Source organism: Mesoplodon densirostris, chromosome 4, assembly GCF_025265405.1.
Source record: "Mesoplodon densirostris isolate mMesDen1 chromosome 4, mMesDen1 primary haplotype, whole genome shotgun sequence".
Classification (NCBI taxonomy): domain Eukaryota; kingdom Metazoa; phylum Chordata; class Mammalia; order Artiodactyla; family Ziphiidae; genus Mesoplodon; species Mesoplodon densirostris.
The window spans coordinates 38,124,732-38,132,651 of NC_082664.1; positions in this window are offsets into that span (position 1 = coordinate 38,124,732).

Sequence of the window (7,920 nt, forward strand, 5' to 3'; positions counted from 1 at the left end):
ATCATATGGCTAGGTCATTTCCAAAATTCCCTCCTATTCTAAAGTTCTCTATTATGTTCCCAGCCAAGGCAGCAGCGCTGTGGTTAAAATCACGCATTTCGGCATCAGAGAGGCTTGGGTTCAGATCCTGGTTCAGCCATCTACCAGCTAAGTGATGTTGGGCAAGTGACTTGACCTTGCTCAACTTCAGTTTCTTCATCTTCAATGGGATGTGATGATGCAGGACTTAGCACAACACCTGGCACAGCAAAAATGCTCAGTACTGTGCTACTGTTATTATTATTATTATTATGAAGAAATGTCTCTTTCTGGGAAAACACACAAAGTTTTTCTAGACACCAGGATCCTTCCTTCTGAAACTGTTACTGAGTAGAATAAACGAGGGTGTGACAACCTGAAAGAGGACTGGTCAGACGGTTCTTTTTATTTTTTTACTTTAAAAGGTCAGAGTGATAACCATAAGGTATGGTTCTCAGAGGTAATTACTGAAGAAAAGTGAGAGGGGAGGTTAAATGACTGCTCAAGGTCACAAAGCTAATTAATTTGCCAATGTGTTCCTAACCTCAAATTTCTCCTGTGTCCCAGTCAAGCATCCTGCTGGCGGCACCACGCTGCCTAACTCTAACTGTGCCCTGAGATACCTTGGTATTAGAAGTGTCACTCAGAGTCTCTGGGTTGTACTAATATTAAGCTATCATTTATTAAGCACTTGCACTTTGCCTGGCACTGTGCTCGAATCACTGTTCATTCAGTCCTTAAAACACCCTGTGTGTAAGTATCACTTCCCTATTTTCTGGCAGAGAAACTTAGGCACAGAGAGGTTAATCACGTTGCCCAAGGTCACACAGCCAACAAGTGGTAGAGTCAGAATTCTGGTAGCAATTTAATTCAGTGGGTCCAAAGGGGTCAGAATGTGATGGGGTCCCTGTCAGCTCTAAATCACGGCTGTATGGGATCTGAGGATTTAGGATTCTAAGATACTCTGAGGCACCCAACATTTGGAGCACAAGCTGATCCCCCTAAAAACTCTGCCTCCCTGTGCTTCCATGTGTTGGTGGGAATGACTCACATCAAAGCAAGAGCTAGAGAGGAAGAACCTGATCTTTGCTTGGCAGCAGACTCTCAGCCTGACCTTCTCAAACTGAAAGAGAAATGTCATTCCATTGGACTTCCCCACATTTAATGGCAAGAGGCTTTCTTCCTAGAACATTCTCCAAATCACCAAAGACATGATGTGCAAGTTACAGCATGATTCAGAGGAAGCCAGTAAGGCTGAGAGTTGAGAGCTGAACCTGGCAGGGAAGACCTGTAGGTTTGGGCTGAAGGAGCAGCAGCAGAAAAGTTCAGGGCTACCTGGCAGAAAGCTTTATATCTGCCCATGTTCTGGCCTGGTTTCTGTGTGCAAAGAAAAGCAGAAGGTACAATCTGAGGAGCATTACTAACTAGTAGTAATTGTTAGTAGCTAAGAGGCTAGCATAGGGGAGCAGTTATAAGGGGACAGTGTCTGGAATCCAGCACACTTGGATTTTATTTCCTGTCAGGTCTATTATGAGCTGGGTTGCAATTGGTATGTCATTAACCTCTCTGGGCCTCGTGCCCTCACCTGTAAGGTGGGAAAATAACAACAGTCGTTGTGAAGAGGCATGTAAAGCAGGAAGCCCAATGCCCAGGGCGTGGAAAGTGCTCAACAAATGTCTGCCAGTATTACTGTGATTCTAAATAAACACTTTCCTTTGCAGCATTGCTCCAAATACTCAGTAAACATTCTCAGCTGATTCCTGTGGCCTCTGTTCGCTAGTTTAGCACACAAATTTAGAGTTGTCTCTGAGGTGCCCTTCACAATCCTGGGAAAGTTACTTTCTACCTGCTTTTATAAGTGATATGTAGAAATTTTTATTTTTCAAAGTATTGTCATACATACTCATATACTGCTGGTGGGGATGCAAAATAGTACCGCCACTTTGAAAAACAGCCTGGCAGTCTCTTATAAAGTTAAACATTAACCTACCATACGACCCAGCAATCCCACTCTTAGGTATTTATCCAAGAGTAATGAAAACTTATGTTCACACAAAAACCTGTATGCAAATGTTTATAGCAGCTCTATTCATAATTGTCAAAAATTGGAAACAACCCACATGTCCTTCAGCTGGTGAATGGATAAACAAACTAGTATATCCATCAATGGAATGCTACCTGGCAATAACAAGAATGGACTGGTGACGTATGCAACTACTTGGATGAATCCCAAATGCAAAGTGAAAGAAGCTAGACCCAAAAGGCTATATACTGTATGATGCCATTTCTATGATATTCTAGAACAGGTAAAATTATGGCTATAGAAAATAGGTCAGCCATGGTTTTCAGGGACTGGGGGCGGTGGGAGGGGTTGACTAGAAAGCAGCACAGGAGAATTTTAGAGGGCGGTAGAACTGTTCTATAGCTTGATTGTGGTGCTAGGTTGCATGACTGTCAGAAATGTATGCTTAAAAGGGTGAATTTTACTTTATGTAAGTTATACCTCAATTCTTAAAAAAAAAAGGCAATACTGGCACATGCATAATATCATTTTATCTGCATAGCTCCAGCACCTAGGGCGGGTTCTCTCCTGTTTGCTCTGGGAAGGTGAGGCTTGTAGAGGGACGTGGAGCTCCAGTAGAATCAGGACAAGCCCCCTTACTTAGAGCTACATCCACTCTGATTGTGAGGTGCTCCAAGATTATAGCCCCTGCAGTCACTTCTCTCTCCCATCTTTCCTTTCCCATAAATGTCTAATGTTTTGAGCCATCTGTTTAAATAACACCAAGAATTAATCAATTAATTTGTTAATTAAATGTTTAGTGGTGGGTATCTGAATTCCACAAAGCTTCAGAGAGCCATATTCCTTCCAAGGTCCCCAGTTTTGTCACAGGGAGGAGACAAAGGACACTTCTTTGAAGAAACCACGTGCCCTGGGGCATACATGTGGAACTTGGGGTTGGTAGGCAAAATATTCTTGGCATGGTAAGCAAGAAGACAGATCAAAGCTGCAGAAACTGTCACACTTAGCAGTGACTTCCAAACTGCCTTGAGGAATGCATTTTGCTTTTGGAGAGCCTCACAATGAAGACTCTGATTGAATTATTATTTTAAATAAAAGCTATTGTCCCATTCAACCTCAAACATCTCCACTGAAGATCTGTGATTTTTGCTTGTTTACTCTTTTTAAATTGAGCTTTGATCATATGATCAAACATATGAGAAATATTATTCCATTATATTAAAATTTCTCCTACCTAATATAAACTATTGTATATCACTAACAGTAGCCAAAGTGATCAGTGGAACAACTTCCATCAACAAACTTCCAATCTCTATAAGGAAACTAACCCTATCAAACAAAACATCCTCTGCTGGTCCTTTCTTAAGAAAGCTGTGAACAGATGCCTTTCGTATTCTGACAAAGGAGTCAAATTAGTTCAAGGACTACAAGTAAGGCATGGCTAAACACAGATTGGCCCTTGACATAATCTCCTCCTCTCCACGCTGACCCCTAAGTCCTCAGAATTGTTGAAACACATTTTTTTTTAATTTTTTTTATTTTATTTATTTATTTATTTATTTTTTTTGCGGTATGCGGGCCTCTCACTGTTGTGGCCTCTCCCGTTGCGGTGCACAGGCTCCGGACACGCAGGCTCAGTGGCCATGGCTCACGGGCCCAGCCTCTCCGCGGCATGTGGGATCTTCCCGGATCGGGGCACGAACCCGTATCCCCTGCATCGGCAGACGGACTCTCAACCACTGCGCCACCAGGGAAGCCCTGAAACACATTTTGAGAGGAATTCAGAGCCAGGCATTATTAGCAGGTACTGCCCTGCCAAGCACAACATGTGGAGCAAAACCCAAACAAATAGCCCCATCGTTTTCTATCAACCCTGGGTGTTCAGGTCAGGTAGGGAAGTACTACTCAGCTCTCTGGCAAAGGTGAAACCATCTTCGTGTTTTTTCTCCAGGTACTTCTAAGAATGAATTAACATTTATCTATGCAGTCTATAAAGTATGATGGCATGGAAATAAACAATTGCAAGGTTCAGTCCCACACTGTTTATTGTGTACCCACCACGTGCTAGCTACCGTGCTGCATGCCAGTGATATGATTAGGAGCAAAACGGGCATGGTCCCTGACCTCACAGAGCTTACGGTCTAGTGGGGTGATTGTCCATAAATAAGTAAATAAACACCAAATAAAAACAGATGGTGATTGTCTTAGTTGATTTGTGCTGCTATAACAAAATACCACAGACTGGATGGTTTATAACCACAGAAATCTATTGCTTACAGTTCTGGAGGCTGAAAGTTCAAGGCACTGAAGTCTACTCTTCAGGGAGAAAAAAATATAGTAGGAATACTCTGGTTCTGTGCTCCCTCCTTTATTACCCCATGGAGGAGTAGTGACTCATCAGCCTGGAGAACAAGAGGAGAAACTGATTGCCCATGGCTCACCCCATTCCCACTAACCCAGCTTTGGAGAATCCAGGAGGACTTCCCAGAGGAGGTGATGGCTAAGCCCCAAAGGATGAAAATAAAAGGGAAGTAAGAGGGAGTAGTTTGGGGGAGGTGCCAGAATGTGGAAATTCCTGGAGGCAAAAGAAAACATGGTCCTTTGGGGGAAAGGCAAGAATTTCCGTATGGCTGGAGTATAGAGGGTGAGAGATCAGCAGCTGAAAGATGAAGCTAGCAAAGGAGCCAGATCATGAAGGGCCTTATGTGCCAAACTGTGGAGTCTAGGCTTTATCCTGAGGGCACTGAGAGGGATAGTAAGGTTTAATCAAGAGAGTGAAGATATATTATTCCTGCTAGATCAATCTGGCTACAGGGTAGAGAAAAGAAGGATTGGAAGTTCCCAGCCCTCTCTGAAAATGTGATAAAAGGAGGAAAGGGTCCTTTGCTGTGCTAGAGATCTTCCTTTTGGCCCTCCAGGTCAAATTGTCCTGGGCCCCCGGTCTGAGCTCCTGTCAGAGGGCCCTCTCCACACAGCGCCCCTCCCAGCTCTAATAACCACTTATTCCCTCTCCCCTACAGGCCGAGGGGCGGGCACAGAGTCCCAATGGTAGTGTGCAATCCCTTGTAGTTTCTTTACACCCTGCCCACATATTTATAAACAACTTCGTTATTTAAAACTCCTCAAATGGGGCCTCCCTGGTGGCGCAAGTGGTTGAGAGTCCGCCTGCCGATGCAGGGGATACGGGTTCGTGCCCCGGTCTGGGAGGATCCCATATGCCGCGGAGCGGCTGGGCCCGTGAGCCATGGCCGCTGAGCCTGCGCGTCCGGAGCCTGTGCTCCGCAACGGGGGAGGCCACAACAGTGAGAGGCCCGCATACCGCAAAAAAAAAAAAAAAAAAAAAAAAAAAAACTCCTCAAATGATCCTAATTTGAGTACGCCAGATGGTTCCTGCTGGTATCTTTGTGGTTACATCCCCCCTGCCCCCCTCAGAAAAAGAGAAAGCAAGTATAAGTGACATGGGGAAAGGATGGGACATCTTCCTCAGGATTATGACTGGAGAAGTTTGCTGCTTAAGAAAGATAATGGTCTTACTGAGATAGTGGTTGTCTTTTTTTTAATATAAATTTATTTATTTATTTTTGGCTGTGTCGGGTCTTCGTGGCTGCATGCCGGCTTTCTCTAGTTGTGGCGAGCGGGGGCTACTCTTCGTTGCGGTGCATGGGCTTCTCATTGCGGTGGCTTCTCTTGTTGAGCACGGGCTCTAGGTGCGCGGGCTTCAGTAGTTGTGGCAGACGGGCTCAGCAGTTGTGGCTCACGGGCTCTAAAGCGCAGGCTCAGTAGTTGTGGTGCATGGGCTTAGTTGCTCCGTGGCATGTGGGATCTTTCCGGACCAGGGCTCAAACTCGTATCCCCTGCATTGGCAGGCGGACTCCTAACCACTGCACCACCAGCGAAGCCCTGTGGTTGTCTTTTAATAGCCCTACTGTTTTGGTGAGAATGATGCTGCTCACTTAAAAAGGAAAGAAAAGAAAAATCTTTGGAAATCTCACCTCCCAGAGACAAATGCTGTTAACATTTTTGCTGAATATTTTTCTACACATTTCTCTATACATATATACTCATACAGATACATTAGACTTCATATGAATGAATCATACTCCAAATGCTGAATCAAACCTACTTTTTCTCATCCATAAGCCTCAAGTTTTGAGTTGCCAGTGGACAAATCCAAGTAGACCTGTCAGGAAACAAACTGAATATAGTCATCTAGAGTTCAAGTCTTGAGGTCGCCATCAGAGAGTAGAGAGATGGTCATGAAAGCCTCATGAGGCAGAGGGTCCCATCAGGCAGAGGGTGGGAGGGGAAAAGGTGAGGGCCACCACAGAGCCACTGGAACTCAAACACTGACAGTTCAAGAAGAACCAGAGGAGACAGGGAAGGAACAGTTAAGGAAGTAAGAGAAAGGAGAGTTCTTGGCCTTTGAGAAAGAGGCGTGGTCCATGGTGAAGAAGGCCACGGTCAGGTCAAGGGAGGTAAGGGCTTTGGATTTAGCAGTAAAAAGGTAGCTGGTAGCCTGGATAAGAGTGATTTTAGTTGGGAATTCCCTGGCGGCCCAGTGGTTAGGACTTGGCGCTTTCACTGCCAGTGGCCTGTGTTCGATCCCTGGTTGGGGACCTGAGATCCTACAAGCCACTTGGCATGGCTAAAAAAACCGGTGATTTTAGTCAAGTGGTAGAGTGGAAGCCAAATTGTAAAAGAGCTGAGGAGAAAATGGTGGTAGTCTGCCCCCCAATTTGCTGTCCCCCTCCTCCCTCATCAGAGCTTTTTCAAACTCTAATGTGTGTATGAATCACCTGAGCATATTGTTACAGTGCAGATCTGATTTAGTAGGTCTGGGGTGGGCTCTGTATTTCTAGCAAGCTCCCTGGTGATGTGAATATCACTGAACCAAACTTGAAGCAGCAAGGGGTTAGATTGGGCTGCCCAGTGCCAAGGCCCGGTCTTGATAAGTGCTTTACCAAAGACACTCAAGTGTACAGATATAAAAATGAATTCTTAGGGCCTTAGATTATTATTCACATCAGAAAAGTACTAAAAAGGAAAACTAGAGGAAATTTCTTCACTCATATGTCTAGTTCTGTCCTATGTATGTGCCTTCCTCATGAAAGTCCCTTCACCTGGGTCACTCAAAACTTATTAGGATTTTCTAGTTATCTTTTAGTTATTATTTCTACTTTAATTGCATTAGGCCCAAGAACATGCTAAGATCACAATCCTTTGAAATTTGTTAATATTTGCTTTATGGCTCAAAGCATGGTCAGTTTTTGTAAATGTTCCATGAGTGCTTGAAAAGAACATATTCTACAATTGGGTGCTTATTAACTGGATTGACAGGTCTTCATATTTTATCAATTACTAAGAAGAGATGTGTTAAAATCACCTGTCTCTCTACCTGGAAAGCCTTTCCTCCTCACCTCTCCTACTTGCCCAGTCTTCCATCCAACAACTGGGGACTCATGGTGACCAAAATCTGACCCAATCTCTGCAGATCCAGTCCTTCCCCTCGTGGAGCTCACAGTCTAAGAAGATTTACCTGGTCACCAACACCTCCCCTCCTCACCTCAGACCTGGAAATAATTCTCCCTCCTCTGAGCTCTTACATCATTCACTGCCTGGGCAGCTAATTCAACACTCAGATAGTCTGTCTTCATTGCAATTATTTGTGTTCATAATTTACTCCAGCTTTTAGACTCCACATGAGCAAAGATTTTCCTATATATTTTCTATATAACTGCTTTATTAAAATTATTGACAAACCATAAAATTCACTCTTGTAAAGTGTACGATTCAGTGGAAGACTATCTTATTTATCTTGGCATCCTCTGTAGCAGGGGTCCTCCATCTTGGTTGCACATTGGAATCACCTGTAGAGCTTT